Source organism: Camelus dromedarius, chromosome 4 (genome assembly GCF_036321535.1).
Source record: "Camelus dromedarius isolate mCamDro1 chromosome 4, mCamDro1.pat, whole genome shotgun sequence".
Taxonomy (NCBI): Eukaryota; Metazoa; Chordata; class Mammalia; order Artiodactyla; family Camelidae; genus Camelus; species Camelus dromedarius.
The window spans coordinates 69,356,120-69,379,042 of record NC_087439.1 but is presented as its reverse complement, the minus strand read 5'-3'; positions in this window follow the sequence as shown (position 1 = coordinate 69,379,042).

Here is a 22,923-nt window from a genome sequence, read left to right as displayed (position 1 = left end):
TACAGCAGACATCAAGATGGACGTATAGAAAAGAGAGCTAGGATCATGGGCAGAGGACCAAAACTTGTTGCTAAGAAACAGAAACTGAAAGCCAGGATTCAGATTTACCAGTTATTACTAGCCAGGATTTCTGGCATTGGTTCTGAGCTAATGGAGTTTTCCAGAATTGATTGCATTAACAGCTTACTAGAGTTTTGAGGGGTTATACTAGCTGATAAACTCCAGATGTAGAAAGGGACCTGTGATGCTCTGCTTTTAAGGCGATGCCCAGGCCCTCATAACCATGCCTCGGGAATTGGGCTGCTAAAGACACTCCAGAATGCCACTCAGAGAAACTCAGTGTTCAAACGGCCAAGGGATAGCTTCCTTGTCAGTGGGATTAGGGATGGGACTGGCTTCCCACAGAACCTCTCTAGCCCTGGGGAGATACATTCTTATGATTCACGTCCAGCTGCATATGGCACAGGGCATTTGTATTTTTCCTTTTCTCTATTTACCAAATGGAAGTTTCCGTTGTTGTAATTTTGTCTGTTCTAATCTATATTGGGTATGTTGAGGGTGTTTAACTTTGTCATGTAGCTCTAGGTTTCATTGTTGTGAGAAACTGTGCTTGGACCTGATCAGGGTAATGCACACGATCCAGAGATGCTGAACTAGCATGTGGTTTGGGGTTGCCTCTCTTTAGGAAGAAAGTGAACAAATTCTCAGGTGGAGACACCTTTGGAATTATGTATATTGGATGAAGATTAAGTGTGCATGCTGGGAAATCAAGGGGTAGAATATACTGACTTTCTGCTGTTTATGTCATCTAGGACATCTTCAGTGTTTTTCTAGCAACAACTCCCCTCCTTTCTTGGGGAAGTTGCTCCTTCTCATTCCATGGGGTGATTAATGGAGTTATTTGTCACAGTCCGCTCTGGCCATAAGGATGGGCAGTCATTGTACTCTTCCTTCTAGAAATAGTAATTGGCCCAAGGAGTGAGCACATGACCAAGTATGCCAATCAGAGTTCTTTGAGATTATTATATGGACTCAGGGAGAAATTAGCTTTCTTTTTCTGCTGGGGTTTTTCATACCAGAATGTTCTAGGACTGGGGTTACAGTGACTACTTTCATCACCAAATTAAGGGAGAACATCTATGAAAAGAGAGAATGAGACTTAGAAAGAGAAGCAGGGGAAAGAAAAGAGAGGGAGAAAGAGAAAGAGAAAGAACAAGATAGACCTAGACTTGTGACTGCATTTAAGTCCTAGTCATTGCAGAAACAAATTTTAGGGTCAATTCCCTAGTTACATGGGCCCATAAGTTTCCCTTTTCTTTTATGCTAGTTTGAGCTGAGTTTCTGTTGCTTGCAACTGAGAGGATCCTGACCACTAGAATTGGCCATCTGGCGTATTAAGCCTGGAAGCCTTTTCTGAAGAGTTCATGAAAGATCTTAATAGTACTTTCTTCATACTGAGAGCACTAAAGTTACCATTTACTGCCAAGTCAGACAGCTGCTCCACCTGAGAAACACAGTATTTGCAAATTCAGCATTTTGTGCTGAATCTACAGCATCTTGAAAGGTCTCTTTAGAACCTTCCATGATGAGCCAGTTTGGATTGCTGAGGTCAGCAATCTAAGTCATCAACTGAATCATGTATTTGGCCAGATGACTGGTTAATCTTACAGGCTTCTCCTGAAATTATCAATGAGCTATGCCAAGAAAGAGGAGAAGGTTCTTCAGTGACTCATCTAACTAAGTCTTCTCATACCATAGAAAGCTCTGCCAGTGACATAGGACAGCCAGCAACCCTGTGTCTAAAACTCTGTGTACCAGGGAACTGCAGGCCCACTTATAGGAGACTAGACATGGGAAGGATTGTCAGGCATGGCTCTGCATCTCCTATCTGTGCATGACAGTTTATTGTGAGGGTATGTTCTGGATGCCAGATCCTCCCACAGACCCTCATGATGGTCAATTCCACAGGATTGTGGTATTTTGTTTACCAACAAGATCAGTTATCAACTTGTTTCAAGTCTGGGCAGAGATGTTTGATCAGAATCTGCTGCTGTGACAGGACCCAGGTTCTATGAGACTACACGGCTTTTTTTATGAACAGGTACTTTGGGATTCCTAAGTGCTCCACCCCTCCTTAGAAAGAACCTATGTCTTACAGCTCTGTCAGTGGTTATCCACTGTTGTGATACTAGTGTGATGGCAAGTTGTGGAAGAGGGGAAGTGTTCTATATTCTTCTAATCAGATCACAGCCTTTTAGTGAGTCTGTATCTTGAAACTGTGCCCTTCCCAAGTGTTTGTCCAGAGGTATAGCTCTTATTTCCCAGCATCCTCCTCCTTTCCAGTCTATTTCCTTGAAGATCTGACCCTCATTGACTTTGTGTTTTTCCTTCTTTAAGTGAGACAGGAAGGCTAGAGGGGGTTAGGAGGGGACAACTGGTCATTCCCCAGCTGGAGTAAGGCTCTGGCGAAGTCTTTCTCTTAGACAGAAAGCCTTTGCTATGGAGAAGTTTCTGGTGTATTTCACAATAATGACTCTTCCCCTCCCCAGAGCCTAGAGGGCATTATTCTCAGATCTTCATTACGAGGACCTGATGGATTTCCTGGAAGGAAAGCCTTTCAAGGTGTGTGTGTTCCTCTAAGACTATGACCCTTAGGAATTTCTCACTCTTACATTACTCTACATGCAGCCTCTAGCAACCCATCAAATTACCATGTAAATGTTCCTACCAATTTATGGCTCCAACAGCTTCTGTTCTTGGCTGATTCATCAGATCATGGCTGTGTCTCTCTGAATGCCCCCATCTCTCCAGATTTCAGGATGGCAGTTTGCCCTGCAACCTAAGTTCCTTGATAGAGGCAAGAAAAGTCATTTGTTTTTAATTTGTATAATATTTTTTTCTTGTCATAAGAATAGTAATGATGACTTCCAAAGTCTGTACATGTTGTAACTGAGGCCAGAAGTCACAAGTGAATTCCTATTTGCCAGTTCCTTCTTGGTCCTCCGACCCTCAGTCCCTTTCTTGTTACCAAGCAACAGGAAAAAAAAAGTACATTGCCTCAGCCTTCATACCCTATGCTAAAGACTTATTGGGTTCCTCGGAGCCAGACAGTTTGGTGGAGGAAGTCAAGTGTTGCTTCTCAGCTCAACATTCTGTTCTCACTGGGCATAAACCAAGTCATCATCAATCTCCTGAATTCTCCTCAGCACTTGCTAAGTCACATCACTTATTAATGAGTCAAAACATCTTTTACTGTAGCACCAATTCTGTCTGATAGTAATTTCTCCCCAAATCACTCCTCTCTCTCTCCTTTCACCACAATCTGCAGCTTGGTAAAATTCTCTGCCATTTTTGTTAGTACACAGCTCTGGGCTTATAAAGAAATATAGCTGCACAGATCATAGAGGGGCCAAATAATCTGAGTATTTAACCTTCATGATTGATCAGCAAAGTATATATGAGCTGAGAGCATTTGGAGGAAGTATGATGTCTGGGATGCCTTGAAATGACATGAACTGCCAATCATCTTCAAGGGTGTACTCAGCCCTTAGACCATGCTGGTGCCTCATCCATGATTCATTCATCTTATAGGATGTGTGGTTTTTGAAGGAGCAATCTATTGCTGACATACTGGTGAAAAACAAAGACAAGATCAAATTGGAATTTACTGCAGATTAAATGCAGTCTTAAACATTGTAGACTTGTCAGCTAACTACAATGGCTGAAGTGAAACGCTCTCAGTGTGTGTGATTTGAGGATGATCCAATAGATATGCTAAAAGCTTATGTGCTCTGGACCGTGGTGTAAGATAAAGCATGACCAAATCTTTGAGGTCGTGTAGTTTGATGGCTAACACGTTTCCAGATTCTCCGGATGCTGGAAGAATGTGAGATGAAGTGGAGAAGAACCATTTTTTAACCTTTTTAAGCCCCAGTTCTCCATGCTCCTGTCTTTTTTACTTAAAATGTTCATTTTAACCATTTTTCAAGGATTTTGTGTGTGTGTGTGTGTCTAGTTAAGAATGAAGTTTGAAATGCCAAACTGTTAGGAGCAGAGGAGCAATTTAAAATTTTTGTGGCTTTATTTCATACTAGTACATTTTATATGGAGAAGAAAATACTGCTCAGACTTTTTTATTTGCCACGAGTAAAAGTTTGACTTAGACCCGTGATGATAATAATCTGAACCAATATACAGTTTATACAGTGTATGATTAGAAGTTCAACTCCAGCTCACTCTAAAAGGAGCAATTATATCCTAAGCTAGGATATGAGTGTTATCTGCTGTCACTCCTTCAATCCCATGCTGAAAAGTGAATTAGACTGGAACCCCATTGCAAGCCACTGGTCAGACCTGTGAGTTATAGTGTGACTTATGAACAAATTATATTATCTTAGTAATGCTCTCTAATTGTATCCATATCTACCATTGAATCTTTTGCCTACCTAGTAAGTGCATTGCCTTTTCATTGGACCATGGAGAGCAGTCTGGGTTTAAGGATGAGCCAGAACAATGACTTAGATTGGGTTTAAGTCTTCTTTTTCATAAATGTTCTTAGCAAAACAAGGGAAATATGGCAGCGATTGGCTGTGATTCTCCATTTCACCCATGTTTATCACAGAAACATACATGATGTTGGTGGTCTTGGCTTTGTGGGTGGTGTGAGAAGCCCACCAGGGCAGAAGAGCCTACACTCCTCCCTGTTTCTACCCAGAAACCACCAATCACCATACAAAGCAATAATTCTGATACTCAGAACTAATAGGGATTCTAATTCTTGAAATTCTTATTGGGCCTGAACTGGAGTAAATTGCTCCTTAACTGCAGCAGTACTGGAGAAGCCATGAATTTCCCTTGTGCATCCCCTTGGAGACGTCCCATGAATGCCATAACCATTCACAACAGACAGGGAGTGGTCTCATGAAGGAGTTTGGCTTGGCTCATCTCAACTAATTAGGCTCCACCCAAGCATATTCTGTTCTGGAGATTGTCTGACTTCAAGTTGCTACCAACTGTGGCAAATCCACCGGAGAGTTCATCTTAGGAGGGACGTGTTTCCTCAATGGTATTAGCTTCCAAATGTCTTCATTAGTCTTGGCACTTCTCTGGGTAAACATGTAGCCATCTCCATGCAGAAGTAGACTGGCCTTCAATTAGGCATGGGAGACATTTGGTCACCCCTTCAAAATCCTTTTGGTTCCAGCCAGAGCCATGGAGGCTTTGCCCATCTTCAGGGAGTTGTAACTGGACAGTACTGCACTTCAGGCCTGTGCCACATAGTAACCCCTCATCTTTTTTTTTGGCCTTGAGGCCTCTCTGATTTTGCAATACAGAAATATCAGAAACTGGCTCTGCATTCCTAAATATTTAACCTGGAAACACATGGCATGCATGAGGCCTCTCTTGGCCTCTGGGAGGCAGGGGTCATTGATAAATGCATTCCTATTGAGCCCCTGGATAGATGGTCTGAATCACATTCATGAGGACCTTTAGAAGGTCTTGGTGGGGTCCAACACCAGTTGCCTATAGTTGATTCAGTGGCACTTTCTCACGTTGGCTCTCTCTTCTTCCCTGCTTTACCTTCTCTACTCTGCACTCCTGCTTCCTGAGATCACATTCAGAAATAAACTACCTGCAAGCAAGCCTTTGTCTCAGACTCTACTTTCAGGGAAGGCCAAGCCCAGCTACATTGATACAAGGATCTAAATTGGGCTTTTGATGTCTCACACTAAGATGTCAGCATTGCCATTTCTGTATCATCTGTTTTCTGGAGGATAAGAATCTCCTTTCGATCTCATCGGGTGGTCTGCCGTAGAACCCTTGTGCAATGAAAGAGAGGTGGTTGAGAGGAAATAACCTTGACAGGGAAAAACTAAGGGGGATGATGACTGTATCAGAATCCTGAGGGAAAACAGATGGCATGTTCACATCAGAATAATTCAAGGATAGCTTATAGACAAAGGGACTCATTCCAAAGGCATGGGCAGGATGTAGGGAAAGCAGCAGGAACCTGGGGTTAGCAGCTGACAGTATCCTTAGGGGAGGGTTGCCAAATAAAAAAAAACAGGATGCCCTGTTAAATTTGAATTTCAGATAAACAATGAATAATCTCTCAGTGACCTCAAATGCTGCATGTGTCATACTTATATTTAAATGTTCATTGTTTTTCTGAAATTCACATTTAACTGACCATCCTCTATTTGTCTTTGTTAAATGTATCATCCTTATCTTAGACTCAGAGGGAAGACAGAACGTGAGAGAACCTGCAAGAATCGTGTAGAACAAACTGGGAGGAGTAGTCAGCTTCACTGTAGAGATTCAGACGATTCAAGGCAAACTCTCAGGGAGGAGACTAGAGAACAAACACTGTGATCTCAAACTCTCCTCTTCCTCTGATCTTTCACCTGGGCCCACCATTGGCTAAACCCAACCAGAAACCAGAGGGCAGGGGGGCCTGTGAACATGGACCAGCAGGTCAACCTCTGTGGGCATGGAGAAGGGTGACAAGGGTGGGGAGCGTCTGGAGGGGCAAGTTGGAGAGATCCAGCCCAGTGGCCATTCATCCTGCTCTACGGGGACCTTCTCTAAGCATTACCTCTGATCCAGATAGAATCACAGAAATGACATCCCTAGACTGGGGGCCAGGCGGTCAGATTATAATTACTTTCCCTCTCAGCTACACCTGTTCATTATTCTTCTCCCTTTGTCTCAATGGCAATGGGTTTGTTATATCTGTGCCTTTTATTATAAAAAGTCTTAAGTCTTTGCAGGGAGTCTGTGGGTATGAATACAATACAAATAGTTTCTTCCCTCTTGGACGTTTTCTAAAGCAAAGGATCTGCCCAGTGTCATAATTCTGCAGGTTCTATTTCCCTTTAGTTTTTTAACTTTAAAAAATTATTATTTATTACCTGTGGATTTTGCTTGTGGATCATATGCAACAGCAGGTCTTTAACATTTGTAAATGATACATTGAGAGACATTTGCAAATACTTATATTTGAAAAGACCTCTATAATCTCCAGCTTCCTCTGCATGGAGCATATGGTGGCTCTATTCACGTCTTGGTTCAGAACCATTACCATAATGTTAATTTCCTAATTAGGAAATTTTATTTTGCTACCTATTAGGCCTCTTAATATTTTCTTTATTACTGTCACTAGCACTGGCATTTGCCTTTTTTTCAGAGATGTTTTTATGAAGAAACAATGTTTTAGTTATATCACGAGAGAGTTACTGCATGAGCAGAGGACAGCAAAGTGGTACTGAAGGCAGATGCCAGGGCCCCTGACTAGCTAAATGACTCATTCCTCCCCAGAGGACATGATTCAAATTCACAGTTTAGAACATTTAAAAATAATAACATGATGAGGAACTTCCCAGGTCACTTTTCAATTGTTGAAACTTTTAGATATTAAAATGTCAGTCATCTTTTTGGTTTTTTTTTAAAAGTTTTTGCTGTACTTTTCCCCCCAGGCATTGTTAATAAGAGCAATAGTGTGTATCTGTGGAGTGCTCACTATGTATGGGTCCCTGGTCTAAGAACTTTGTATATATCATCTCATTTAACACCTACATCAACCCTATGAGTTAGGTGCTATTATTACCTCCATTTTGTAGGTATGGAAACTAATGTGTTGAGAAGTTAAGTGCCTACAGCCAGTATAATAATAATATTGCTCTTTATTACTTTTTCACATAAAAGAAGCCTAGCAGGAGGTAGGTCACTGATTTCAGTTAGAAACTCCATTTCTAACTTTCTGCACACCACTTCTATCCTCATGGTCACCTCATGGTCTAAAATGATTGCTGGAGTTCCAGCCATCACCTACACATACATTGTAATGCAGTAGCAGAACAAAAGCCAGAAGGCAAAAAATAGCCCTCTTTCCTACTTAAATCTTGGCTAAAATTTAGTCCCAGGCCACACACTATTCCCATGGCCTCACCTAGCCACCAGGGTGGCTTGAGGGAATAATCTGGTATTCTAGATGATGATATGCTCTGATAAAAGTTAGTGGGGTTCTGTACAAGGAGAAATAGAAGAATGGATATAGGGGTGGGCAGCCACCCTTCTTTGCTACAGTGATTGGCTGGATTTAAATCCAGATGACCTGAATCTAGAGGTGCCTCTGACTCCTTAGTGACTATACCAGAGTTGCTCTTGTACTATTTTATAATATAAGCCTTTGCCATGGCATTTTTCCCAGGAAACTTTCTGCTTTCCTTTCAGTGTCTCCCACACTGGTTTTAAACATGGAGAGGGTAAAGACTTTGATAAAGGCTAACTTCTTAGCAGAATGGGAGTTCTGACAGGTGACCAGTAAGGGCTTGGGTAGGGGCTGGAATAATAAGAAGGTAAAAGCCCAAACACGTGGTTTAACCACAGGCCAGAAAGAGCTGACTAGCTACATCTTTGTAGGAAAAACCCCTAAATTGCAGGCCCATTGGACCTCAAAGAAACCCAACACATTAAGGCATATCAGCTTTCCATCTTCATTTATATTAATCATTTCCTTAAATAAACTCATTCTCAAAAGAAAATGTAACATGCAGAAATGTCATAAAACCCATGCTGGTAATGGTAATGAAAATTCTATCAGCAAAAGCACATTTGATTAATCATATACATGCGTGATTTTTCTCTTATACCATCTGTTTAGGAGATGAAAAATGTATTCTGCTGGTAGTTTGGCATAAAGTATATTTATAGAAAGATTTTATTTATAGTCTGCCAGTGGATCTGAGCCTGCCATGACATAGCTTTCAGAACTAGGTACGCTGCAATGTTCAAATATTAATGCCAACAACATTCTTATCATTAAAACATGAAAGTTAAAATGTTTTCCTATCCAGCTCTTATTTTGGAGTCTGTGGCTGCAGACTGAACAATCTATTTGGAACTCAGTTTAAAAAAACATTAAAATAGAATTCTCTCACTTTGGTAATCTCTGTGATTGATGACACCTAAATGATTCTGGTTAGCCAATTATATTTTCTGGCTATCCAGCATTAAGAAACATAAGGCTGATCCCAAAAAGTATTTCCACAGAATGGAATACATACCTGTAATCACTAATTCTGAGCGATGAAGAGACCACATTATAGGAGCTGCAAAGTAACCAAGTTATTGGGGAGAACTCTTCGGAGTGGAATTGAGACATTGGATCTTTGACTTTAATATACTAGAAGCAGAGAGATGATTAAAGTATAACACTAGATCTTCTTAAAAAAAAAAAATACCCTCACCCATTGTCACAACCTTATTCACGCACATATTGCATGAGTTAAAATGACAATTGCACTCGATTGTATTTTAAATCTCAAGGATGCCTGTGTAAGTTAATAAATCACTTGAGACAGAAGAAAACCCTGTTGCTTTTGTGGCTTTTATAAGAAACAGACCAGGCGGTTAGACTCTAGGGATATTCTGGGAGGTGGCTGTCCTACACATCTTGACTACCTGCCTCACGTATCACTGATACATAGCAAAACTACCCCCAAGTGGATTCCTTATGGTCTCTACTGTTTTGAAATGTTGATATACTAACCCACAGGTTGAGGCAGATCTGCAGTGGACGGGTACATACTGAGACGGGGGAGGTCAAGCAATGGAAAAAGTGAACATTTCTTGTAATCAACAAAATCAGGTCTTTTCAGGCAATAAGCCCAACGGACAAAAACATTCACGAATAACAATAGGAGGGAAATGAACTTTATGCTGTATCTCAACCCAACCCTTTTCAACCCCCAGAAGATTTAAGGCAGATTGATATGGGCTTCTGGGGAAAAAAAAAGAAAAATCCTTGTTTAAAAGAGGAAAAACAATCTTATTCATGGAAAGTCTCTTCTTTAAGAATCCTGAATTGCATCAATAAAACAATCAATATCCTGTCCCATTTGCATGTAACAACTCAAATGTACCAGGTGTTTGTTGGCAGAGTCTAATGGGAAAGGACATCCTGACACATTTAAAGAGGGGTCCCTTCTGTCCCTGTTAGGAAAAGAGCCTAGTGATTGAAAGAGACAAGCACAGAAGGATTGGCCATGGGCAATGTCAAAGACTCCTCAGAGGATTCTCAGTAACAGGACCCCAGAGCCACGTTGAGACAGGTCCTACCAGGGTGGAGGTGGGCTTGACTTGGTGAGAACTGTGGGAAACACTTAGGTCCTCTTGTGTGATCTTGCCCAGATGTAGAGGGACAAACATCTTGTCCCCGCAGGCATCTGCAGGGACCATCCTCTGACAGAAACCTCCCCATACATGAGCTCAGTGCCTGGGTGGTCAGCTCTGGCTAACTTTGGTCCTTTGTTTCATTTACTGAGATATTTACAAAAGAGCCAGAGACGAAATGATCACTAGGGATAGTGACAGATACCCACTGAGTGCAGTCATACCCCAGGCTCTTGCCTAGTACTTCACAAACACTGTCGCATGTAATCCTCACCACTACTCTATGTGGGATGTTCTGGGGGAATTTTTGGTCTAAAATAGGGGCTGATGCCTTTCAGTTTCCAAACTGATAAGTTCTTTTTGTATGACAGTGAGCAGGAGGTTCAGAATTTTGAAACAGAGAATAGAGTCACAAGGGTTTTTTCACAGCAAACTTCTTTTACTTTGACTCGAGATCTTATTACATAACAATCAGACACTGCACAACCTGATTCTTCAGCTTTCTGAGGCTGACATCTCTCTCCTTAAGTGATGAAGGGTTCCCAAGCTCTGAGGGAGATATATGTCTGTCACTGCCTCCTGTACTGCCGAACACCCATTCTCTCTTATCTAGATCAGGCAAAAATACATTTGTCCCCAAAGAAGCACCATGGATAAAACACAGTCCACGGTTTCTCTCCCCTGAGGTGACCTGCTTTCCTGGGACGTCTAAGAAGACTAATATTGGCGGAATCAAGCTGCAAGTTTTCACTTGGGGCACTAAGAGGTCGTTACAGGGCAACAAGTTTGCAAAACATGGCAATTCAAAACACAGCTGAAGAACGCCCCATGCCACCCTGCATTCTATTCTAGTTCCCATACTGTTTCATTGAAATGGAATAGTTATAGCTCTACTTTTCTCAAGATAGTTTTGTAAATTTGAGATTCTCAAAATGCAGAAACAATCAATACATAGAAAACGGCCCCAAAATAGCCCTGACTTGCTTCTATAGGATGGATCCAGATTCCCTCAGCAAACGAAGACACTCTGACCATGCCTACTTTATAGATGAGGAGACAGGGCCCAGAAAGCTTAAGTAGCTTATCTGGGATGTATATACCTAGAAAGTGGCAGAGGAGGGAATTAGAACTCAGTTTCTGGAGTTTTAAAACTGGTTCTCTGATCTCCTAGAGTACAGCATGCTTGCATCTTTATCTTGACCGGTCCCAAGATAATAAAAAAAATTAGGGATAAGGAATACATACAGATGGTTCCAAGTCCACAATTGTGCTAAGGGTTCAAGTAGAGGCAAACTTCGTCCTACAGTATTAGACTAGAACCCCAGAGAGTTTGCTGCCAACGCGCTATTGGAATAATCAAGTAAAATGCTCTGAAAGTCTCTTCAATTTGCTGGGATTGTTCATTAGTCAGTTAATTCTCTTTCAAGGAAACTCTTAAAAGGAATTTTTAATTTGGGGATTGAGGGTGGAGATGCTAACATATTACTTGTCCTCTATAAAAAGTATTCTCAAAGCTCATGTCCCTGGAATCAAAATTAAGCAGAAAATTGGAGTGAGTTCAAAGAATTGTCAGACAAATGATTAGGAGCTTGGCAGAAGCGAGCAGCAAGGAGAGAGTAAAATGACCAAATGTGCACCGTTAGATTAAACCAGAGTATGAAGCAGGGAAGGAGGGCAAAATAGATGGCGCTTTTTGAGATTTGTGATCCTCAAGAACGGCTAAGAAGGGGTTAGATGGCAAATATTCTATCAGAGTGACAGTGTGGCTTGAATAATCAAAAACCGGTCTTGACTGTGAACCAGTTGAAAGCCAGGGAAGCAGTGCTTTGTCAAAATGGCTTTACCTTGGAAAATACCCTGTAAATAAAAGGCAAGAATAAAGCAGGCTTATACTTACAGATGTCAAGATAATGTGAGTTTGTGCCGGGAAAAAAAAATGCAGAAAGTTTGCTGGCCACATCCTAGGTAAAACCCAATTGTCCCTTGAGGTAGGAAGGGCTTGCAGCACCGAGCTACCTACATACTTTTGCTGGTTTCCCACTGCTCCTGTCCCTTCTCTTCCCTCTGTCTTGCTCCTTCGTCCTCAAGAGGGCACCAACACCCCATCCCTAGGAAGGGAGCCGCGACCTGTGGGCTTCACACTGAACGTGGAAAACAACTCTCTACAGGCAAGAACCTGGTTAGAGACCAATAAACCAATAACGAGCCTTCCTCTTTTAGTTTCAAATATCTCTAAAAACAAATTGCATTTTGTTTAAAACCCAGACTGATCATTAAACCCCTAAAGCTGGCGTATTTGGGAGAGGAAAACTGAGACGGTGTTCATGTCTCAAAATGGAAGAGACCAAGTTCAGCCGAGCTCCAACAACTGTACAGGACTGTGCATTCACACTGGCAGGATGTTTTTCTAGCGTCTTGGTGGGAGCATAAAAAGAGACCTTATTTTGTATGTGGGACTGGCGTACAAACCAGCAAACACACAGTAGCGACAAACAGTCTTTGTTAAAATGGAGGCAGCAGACATGCCAGAGGTTTGCCAGAGGAAGCTTAATGCTCTTCTGTTGAACACATAACACTCACTTTTATTTTGGTCAAGGAATATTCTGTTCGAAAGGATCTATCACCCCTGTGGACTTGCTGAATTCTTTCAATATGTACTTTCACGTGGAATAACGTGTTTCGTTTCTCCTAATCCCTATGATTAAATCTAGGCTTAGGTGGTAAAATCCATAAATAGAACGATATTGTGCCATATTTTCTGTACTTATTTGAGTGGAATGAAGTACTGTTACAGATAGGTTTTTTTTTCTTTAAGATTGTGGCGCTAATGACCATATGGTAGGAGTCACTATAAAGGCTATTTACATAGAGTTTACTGCTTTGATCAAATAAAATTTACAATAGTTTAAATCTAACATTCAGTCATACACGTAATTCTTATTGTGCTGCAAGCCAATTAGGCATAAGTGTTACATAAGCAGGTTGCATAATTAATATTATTTTATCCAGTAGAGCCCAATTTTGGAGTTTTACTCCTCATTCTACTTTGACTCTGGTTATCGACATGAAGTCACCAATGCTATTACTTTTCCCTAAAGTCATGCTTTTCTTTGTATCTCCTTTCTTTTGCCTTTTTCCTCTTCTATTCCTTCTCTTTTTGTTTCAGAGTAACAACTGTTACCATCATCACCTTCCCCGCACGCTGACTTACTCTGGTATCACATGTATAAGAAGAGCAAGGCTTTGGACCTGACTCCCAAAACTGGGGGATCCTCAGTCCCAGATCTGCCATCCTCCTGTGCCCAGGGGTGAGGTTCCGGGACTTTTGTTTTGTCTACCAGTACTTAATTACTAAGATAATCCGTATTAATTTCCCTGGGGTGCTATAAAAAAACTTGGCAGCATAAAACAATATAAATTTATTCTCTTGTTGTTCAAAGGTCCAAAGAGGTCCAGAATCAAAGTGTCCACGGGCCATAATCTTCTGAAGGCTCTAGAAGAGCCCCTCCTAGCTTTTGATGGTTGACAGCAATCTTTGGCACCCCTTGGCTTGCCTGACTCCAGTCTCAACTCCAATGTCACATGGTGCTTTCCCTGTGTGCTAATGGTGGTTCCTTTGCTCTTCTACCTGGGAAGAAGATAAAAAGCAGAGTTCCTGGAAGAGATGGCAGACTATTGATGGAAGAAAAGGAGAATGAAGAGGAAGCTGTGGGCTTTGAGGTTTCTTAAGAGTCTGACCGGCTTATCTCTGTCTCTACCGGGATATGAGCAGAAGTGTTTCATATTTAGAGCAGCTGGGGTGACCTACATCTCAGCAGGTGTTTCCTGCAAAAGGAGTTTAGAGATAATTATTATGAAATCACATGGCCAGGGTGGCAAAACTCACGGGTGACACGTGGATGTCACAGAATAATAGTCATATTTATGTTCAAGGGCCTTGGAAGGGCTTGGAGCCACATTTCTTCTGGTTGTCCCAGAAGACCCTTCAAATGACGTATGTCAGGTGATGAAAAGAAAATCCTACTAAGTCATATTTTAAGGCCAGAGCAGAAATTTTAGCCAACCAGATGTTCCAGGCTGGGCTCAAGGTAGCCTTCAGCCAGCTTGCATGGACTCAGAGGTGGTTAGACTGCAATAAGCCTGGGATTCCTCCTCATCCAGCCCCTTCTTTTACCTCTGAAAAAGCAGAGGCCTAGGGAGAGGAAGTGGTTTGTCCAAAGTCACACAGGTGTTTCAAGGCAAAGCTGACCCAGGTCCCCTGAGACAAACACTTCTTCCACTCCACTGTGCTGCAAACTTTTCACAGCCACCCCAAGATCAGCTATCATCTTCCATTCTGCCAGAGAGATGGAGGCCTTTGGATGCTTTCAAGCGAAGGCAAAATATAAACTCAAAAAGAAAGTGAAAATTAAAAAAATTTGTTTATTCCTTTGGCACGTTTTTATCGTGCACCGATTTTATGTCAGATACAGCCTCCAGCGCTGAGCCATTATTTGAGCCTCTGATCCAAAGACACATATTGTACTACTGAGAATTGCCATTTCGATTTGGATCAGCATTTTTGCTCTTAGCATTATTTTATGAACTCAACAAAATATTTTCTACAGGTCCACTTGCTCTCAAATCAATGCTCTCACATTTGGTAGCAGTGGGTGAGGAGAAGGCAGGGGTGGTGGGGGTTAGTAAAGTCGCTGATGTTAGGTCGTGAAGCCTAAGGCTGACGTGAGAAATTCTGAAGGCCAGTGGGACTGAAATGATCACACTTGGTGACAGGGGCACATACTCCCTGCAGCACACTTCATGCCCAGCCTCATATTCTCTTAGGAAAAGATACACATTTGAACTAAAAGGTACATGTTATTAATCATTCCCTCAGCTGTCTACTCTTTCCTGCCTCTAGCTCTGAATTACGGGTGTGTGTACTGAAAAGGGGAACAAGATCATTAGTTAAACCGTTGATGCTGGTCTAGCAGAGTCAAGTTGAATTGTATGCGTTTTATTTGTAACTTATGCCTACATTGCTTAGCGGTTCTTTCTTTTCCTAGCAAGATATTTGGGAGTCCTTTTTAAGCTCTTTCCATATCTATAACAAAGTCCCATAGGTTCTTCCTTTAAACTAGCTGAAAAGCTTCTCCTAGTCTCTGTGTCTACTGAGGCAATCATAGATCAGGCCATTGTCCCTGCAATAAAGAGAATTCAGTGATCTCCCTGTTCCAGGTTTTGTTCATACACTAATCTCTGGACATAAGTGATGTCTTCATAAAACATCAGTGTCATCATAGCATTTTCTATGCAGATGCGTCCTGAATGTTACCCAACATTCCATTGCTTCCTTGATTAGAAATTTGCTCATAATCTGGCTGAATATTTAAAACACTATATCATTTATTCTCCAGAATCTTTCTGGCCTCCCTTTGCTTTTTCAATCACCCAGAATCTAAACATCCATAATTTCTATTCTGTATAACTCTATTCTATTACACTCTCCTTAATCTCCCCTTCCTATCAGATTGGGTCCCATATCGATTCACCTCTGCCCCATGTACTATTTTTTAATGGCTTTTTAATTTTGATTATATGGTTTTTGTCCTCAATACCCAATCTCTTCATTCAGGAACCGTTTCATCTATTCTAATCTGACATATACTTCAAAATACATTCTAAGCTCCAGCTCCTTCATGACACCATTTGTAGTCACTCCAGTCAATGAGGATTTCATCCTTTCTGGTCTTCCCATACTGCTTCCTGAGAATCATAAACTATGGAAACTTATGATATTCAACATAAGAATTAGATACTATCTGAATCATAAACTATGGAAACTTACGATATTCAACATAAGAATTAGATACTATCTTACATCATTTTGCAGTTGTTTTCATGCTTTCATACACATTTCATTCAGGAAATAGAAATCCCAGTATCTCCCTTGAAGGGTTGCCATATTAAATGTAAAGGGTCTGGAACTGTGCTTGGCATATAGTTGACTCTGAATGAGTTTCTGTCTCCTTCACTTCCCCTTTATCAGAGGGTTAGAGTTACAGCTGATAGTACTGTAACCTTCATAGCGGGAATTAGATCAAGCATATCGCAGTTTTTAATCAATACTTATTGACTAGAACATGACTGAACTAGAGACCCACACCTATGAATTCTGACATCAAAGATGTATCTTTATGTACTCCTGGTTCATCATACTACCAATTTATTACATCAATATTCTAAAATAATGATAGCTAGTAATCTACTGCTGCAAACATCCATCTTACCCCTTACTGGTACTTAAAGTTAAGCATTATACTGAAAGACGTACAGACTAAAATTCTCTCTTGATGGTATAGCATTGCCATTATCCATTATGCCCTTTTCTTTGAAACATGTGAATACCGCAAGCCAGCAAGCCTTGCTGAAAAGTGCACATTTCCTATTTTTATGTATGCCTTGCGCTTCTGTTGGCAGCAATGGAAACCAGAGCTCTAGAAATGAGGAAACTTGGCTGAATTGAGTCCAACTTTCCAATTCTCAAAACCCTTGTCTGGGTAGCTGCCCTTCTGAAGGAGTGGTCAATTTTTACTTTTTACTTCAAGAGCAGTCTTCTTCTACTCAGATGTTCTTTCACAAACGTTTTTAGTCGCCAAAATTAAGCCGTTTGTTTCTGACTTTCCCAAACATTGTTTATAGTGCTCAACTGCTGGCCAGGGTGCACAACTACTTCCTGGAATAAAAGTACTCTAAATCATATTTATTTCACCTTCAGCTACTATCCGGGAAAGCTTCTTTAAGTGTCCTGTGTAGTGATAAGATTCATACGCCACACAATGACCCTCCGCCATGTATGCTCTGCAAATAATCCCCAGTTTGGCAACAGTTGTCTCCTAAAGCAGTATCTCTTTGCTGGGCGGTATTGTACAATAAAGCAGATCTTTTCAAAGTATTCTAATCATCTAAATCTAAGACAACATATTATTTATTTCAAATGGTCAGTGGTGTTCCAAATGCCCCTGCAAATTAGATTAGAAATTATCCAGCTGGTGTGTAAACATCCCACTAATTTACCTAGTGTCTGGTTCTTTTATTTGCTATTCAGGAATTTAAATAATTTAAGGTTGTTTAGCTCTCGGTTAAACTTTTGCTTTCTGGGTATTTACTCAGAACTTCCCAGTGTTTATTTAAGGATATTAGAAATGCTGGGGGAGGATTTTTTTTTTTTTTTTTTTTTTTTTACTGCCCAGGAGGCTGGTACAGCTATGTTGTAGCACTTGTAAAGGTAACGTGGCAGTGGGTTTACCGCAGTCCTGCCTGTTGGTTCTTCTCTCAGTTTCTTCTGTCATGAACCCATCCAAGTCGCTCAGCTCTGCTGAGAGAGTCCCACCAGTGCCACTGGACTGGCAGCTCTGAACAAAACCAATCAGATAGCCAGATTCTTTTATAGCATTCCTGGTCTCTCATTTTTTATTTTATTAATTTTTTTCCTCTATGGTTTGGAGCTTTGGAGTCAAAAAAAAATCTAGACTCTCCCACTTTCTAGCTGTTTCCTATCTGCAAAATGAAAATAAGAAATGCCTTTTTTGAAAGAGTATTGCAGGGACCAAATGATATAATGTCATGTAAAAGCATCTAGCAAGACTTTCAGTTATTTTACTCTCAAAACAATCCCATCTTCTTGTATATTTACCAGAAACCTCTGTTTATTTAAAGATATGACTATTTGTACCCCAAAGGCATTATTTCCTTTCTCTTCTTTGAAGCATTCTGAAACGTCATTCTTGAGCCCCCTTGCCCAGTCATAAGCCATTCCAAAGCAACTGAAACTCATCAGACTAAAGTATAAATTACTGATAACTTAAGTTCTTAATCTACAAATGGGAATTTTTACTCAATTGCATCTGTCAGACATTTAAGCCAAAGGAGTATCTGAAGAGCTATAGAATTATGGGCATTAGATTGTAGATTATTTCAATCAAAATTGTTTGCATGCCTACTATGTGCCAGGAGCTGTTTTCCCTGCTGAGAACATCACAATGAACGAAAGGAATGAAAATTCCTGTAGTCCTTTGGCTAACCTCTCTGAGATAACAGCTATGATGGTTAATTTAACCATATCCAAGGTGACCAATGAAGAAATAGCAACACAATGAATGAGGGAAAATTTAGAACGAAGAGGCTCAGTCCTGCCTGAGGCAGAGATAACTTTACATTTTCTCAAGGACCAACCCTTCCCTCCCCTCCCCCCCAGCCCCTCTCCCCTTACACTCCTTGCAGCCTAACAACAGCTCGTCTGCAGCCAGATGGGGTTAAGGACTACATTTACAGTTAAAATGCTCAAAATATAGCTGGTGGTGATTGGGGATTTGGTTTATTAGTTCATTTTTATGTATGAGAGAAACTGCAGTAAAAAAAAAAATTCAGTGTTCATCTTTTTTCAATTTGACTCTAAGAGATTTTTGGCACTGAAGCTTTTTCACTTTCAAACGTTCCAACTCTAGCTGTATTTATGTGATGCCAAACCAACTAGTTGAAAAATTACAAGTGTGGGAAATTAGCCAACTCTTTTGTCTACAAACTGCCAACCAACCAGGTTGCCTAATCTTTTTTCCTTCACTGAATTGTCCCATCATTCAACTGAAATGACTGACAATGGCCTGTGAGATCTGAACAAAGCACAGATTCTGTTTTGTATAACTCAAAGTATTGATTCATTGTCTGGTAGAATATGCTTATTGTAGAACATACAGATAATACAGAAAATATAGAAAACAAAAATCGCCAAAAGTCCAATCATACACAAATATTGACATATCCTTTGCAAGATTTTTCATGCATATATACATATATTAGAAAACTGGACGCTGCTCTTAGTAGGACATCCAGATTTTTCTCTTTTCACTTTTAATGCATATTATAAACATACTACTAAATATTCTTGAAAACCATTTTTTTTTTGCATATTGTTCCCATATATGGATGTAACTATCATTTATTTAACCAATGCCCTATGGATGGGCATTGGGGTTATTTCCAACTTGACCTACTATAAAAAATTCTGGGCGGGAAAGGTATAGCTCAAGTGGTAGAGGGCATGCTTAGCATACATGAGGTCCTGGGTTCAATCCCCAGCACTTCATTGAAGAATAAGTAAATAAATAAACCCAATTACCTCCCCCTACACAAAAAAAATCTGCAATGAACTTTAAAAAATTATAAAGCTTTGGATAGATCTCTGATTATTACTTTAGTTCAAAATTTTAGAAATGGAATATTTACAAACTCTTACGCCACATTGCTGAAATTTCTCATCAGCAGTTACATAGCAGAAGGTTATAGCAAATTTATATCTCTACATGTAAACTTTTTATAAGAATGGCCCCTCCATTCTCTTGCCAATTTTTAATCTTTGCCAGTTTGCTAGGTGAGAAAATGCTATTTTCTTGTTTTAATTTATATTTCTTCAATTGCTAATAAGAATTAACATTTTTTTGGCCATATGTATCTTTTATGATCATTTCTTGTTTCAAAATGCCCTCTCTTCAAAATGAGGAAAAGCAAATAGCAAGAGACTAAAACAGTGTTTTTGTGTTTCCATCTCCAGAAAATCAAATAAAGCACTTGCATAATATTTTTCACTTCTTCAGATGGACGTGAAAAAATGAAACTTTGGACTCATTTGCCCTTACAGCAATTATAATTGGATTTACTAGTTTAGTCCTTGCTAAGAAATTTTAATAAGGGCTAGAGTTGAGCTGAAGAAGTTTAAAAAGATAAATTTTCTGCCAAGTTTCTGCCGGTTTTGAGGCCCTCTTGGATGACATGTGAATTCAAACCATGTTCCTGTCTGATGGCCTTGCTGGGCTTGTCTTTTGAATGCTGCTTCCTATTACCTTCCCAGAAAGGCTGGTGGGAAAGCTATTGAAGCTTGAAAATTACTCATTGGCTGCTTCCTTGAAGTCATTAGCAGAAGTTCCATCTTCTGAAAGTGGTTATTCTAGAATTTATAGAAGGCAAACTTAACAATTATGCTTAATTACTTTCACTCATTGTGTTCATTAAAATCAAATGTTGTCAGCCTGTTTATTATTATAGAGTCATAACCCTGATATGGTCATTTCCTTCGACTCTGCCTAACTTTCTTTTCCTTTGTGCCAAATTGAGCAGATCACATGCTCCTCTATAAAAAGCAAAATCCTGTGATTGCTTCGAGAGAACAAACTACATTGCTTTGATAGAGCCTTTCTTGAGATTTCATTTTTCAAATAATGTATTTTTTTCTACTTTGCTATAAATTTTAAACAAGAAAAAGTATCAAAATCAGCACATGGCTACTATGTCTTGGCCGAGGCCCTATAAATAACCCTGCCAGCCAGTCCTAATGTGGAAAAGCCAGATCCTGTTAACAAAAGGAAAATTCCATTTTTTCATACATGGTATTACTCTTATTCCTAGCCAGCAAGAAATAAGCACCTCCCTTTTCTCGGTATTTATTACATTAATGTGTTTGCAATACAGGTGTTTCAATTTTTATAGTAAGGGCATGAATCTGTCAACATGACGATTTCACTCAAACGTCTGTCTCTGCAGAAGCCAGCTGACACCATCTTCTGTCTTCTTCTCTGTCTTACACTGGCTCGTATTTAGATGGAGGTCTTCCTTAACAGCTCCAACTCAAATCACAAATAGGCAGCATCCTCCTTTATCAATAGGACTTAGTAAACAGGCACCACCAGACCAGGAAAAAAGTGACATGGAAATATGAAAGATAAAAGGCAGTGAAAGGTCACTGCACCCAGTTTTATCTAGTTCTGTTTTTTTGAGGAGATATCGTTGGTCATCTTTCCTTACCTCCAAGCTGTTGTACGTCGGATATATTCCTTTTCCCATATGCTGTATGAATAATGTCCTTTAATAGAGTAGGACTTTTTATGACAAAGGAAAGTTAGAGAGTTATTCATTTAGGCAGGAAAGAACTTTACCACCACTATATTTCTCCTCACATTTTAGATATTCAAAACATTCAAGCATTCAAAAATTATCAATCCTAAATAAAAGTTGAAAGAATTTTACAGTGCATACACTTTTTTAATACACTTACCACCTAGTTTTACCATTAACATTTACTCTGCTTTACCACTATCCATCTATCTAAGCCCCATCCATCTGTTAACCCATCTTATTTTTTGATGCATTTAAAAATAAATTGCAGATAGCAGTATACATATATCTCCATAAATACTGAAGTCTGAATATAATTAAGTAGAGTTTGCCATTTGTTTAGTTTTTTTCATTTGATGTAAAATGTGCATACAATGGACAGATCTTAAATAGGCATTTGTGGAGTATTTCAAATATACATATTTGTGCAACCCCAACTCCTATCAAGATATAGAAAACTATCATTCCAGAACATTTCCTATTCTGCTTCTGTCTCTGGACAACTACTGTTCTGAGTTTTTTTTCCTATCATAGATTTATTTTGCCTGTTATAAAATGTTATATAAAAGGACTAACAGGGTATGTTCTCTTTTGTGCAGGGCTCATTTCACTCAGCATTATTTTTTTGAGACTCATCCAACAACTGGTAGTCTGTTCCTTTTTATTGCTGAGTAGTATGCCATCGTTTATCTGTTCTCCTACTGATGGATATTTGGGCTGCTTCCAGTTTTGGGCTATTATGAATAAAGTTGCTATGAACATTCTTGTAGTTTATAAACATATGGTTTTGTTTCCTTTGGGTAAATATCTAGGGGTGGCTTTGTTGGGTCACAGGGAAGGTGTAAATCTATAAGAAACTGCCAGACCATGTTCCAACGTGGTTGTGCCATTTTACATTCTCACCAGTGAAAGTTGAGCATTCTAGGTACTCCACAACTCACCAACATTTGGTATTGTCATTCTTTTAAATTTTGGCTATTTTCTTGAGTGTGGATGCTACCCATGCATGTATTTCAAAGCCTGTCTTTCTAAGCTTAACATCAATACTATTGATGCTCAAAGTTTGTAGCTATCTTCTGTCACCTTGGAAAACCAGTGATCCATTAGCTTTTGGGAAACTTTATCTCTTTCTTGCTTTTTGGTACTGAGGTGATGAACTCAGCAGAAAACAAAGTGGGGGTAATACTAACAAATTAACAGAAGCCTGATAACACTCTCAGCTGCCATCATACAGACAGTGTAATATGCATTGTGTACTCTGCTAAGCCACTTAGTGATCTTGTGAGGGAAGTGTACTATCCACTATTACAAAGGAAGAAACTGATGATCAACAGGCTGGAAAAAACCCACCACTTGCCCATGGTTACACTGCTACCAAGGGGCTTGCCTAACTCACAAAGAATGAGGAGAGTTAAAAGGCCATCTAAAAATATTATTTAACTTACATACTAAATAGGAAGTGTATATTTTCCACCAACTGGTAAAGACATTCATAATTCCAGTGACCCTCAGAAGGGCAAGCAGAGGAAAGAAAGTGTTTTTCTCAGCATTATCTGCGGCATTCACACAACACTGAGTTAATTCATTATCAGACCTCAGCATAACCCCTTAATGGGTAATTCAGCTTTCATATAGTTCATTATCTTTTACTTTCTTTTGTTTGCTTCACAGATGGAGTGCTTTCCAATGTCTATGAAAAATTTTCCATCTGGATTAGATCAACCTCAAATGGAAGTCAAAGAAGAGGTCCATGCTCCTGTGTATCCACTGGGATCATCAGGATGGGAAGACTTTTCCAAAAACAACACGTTTGGTTTCATAAAT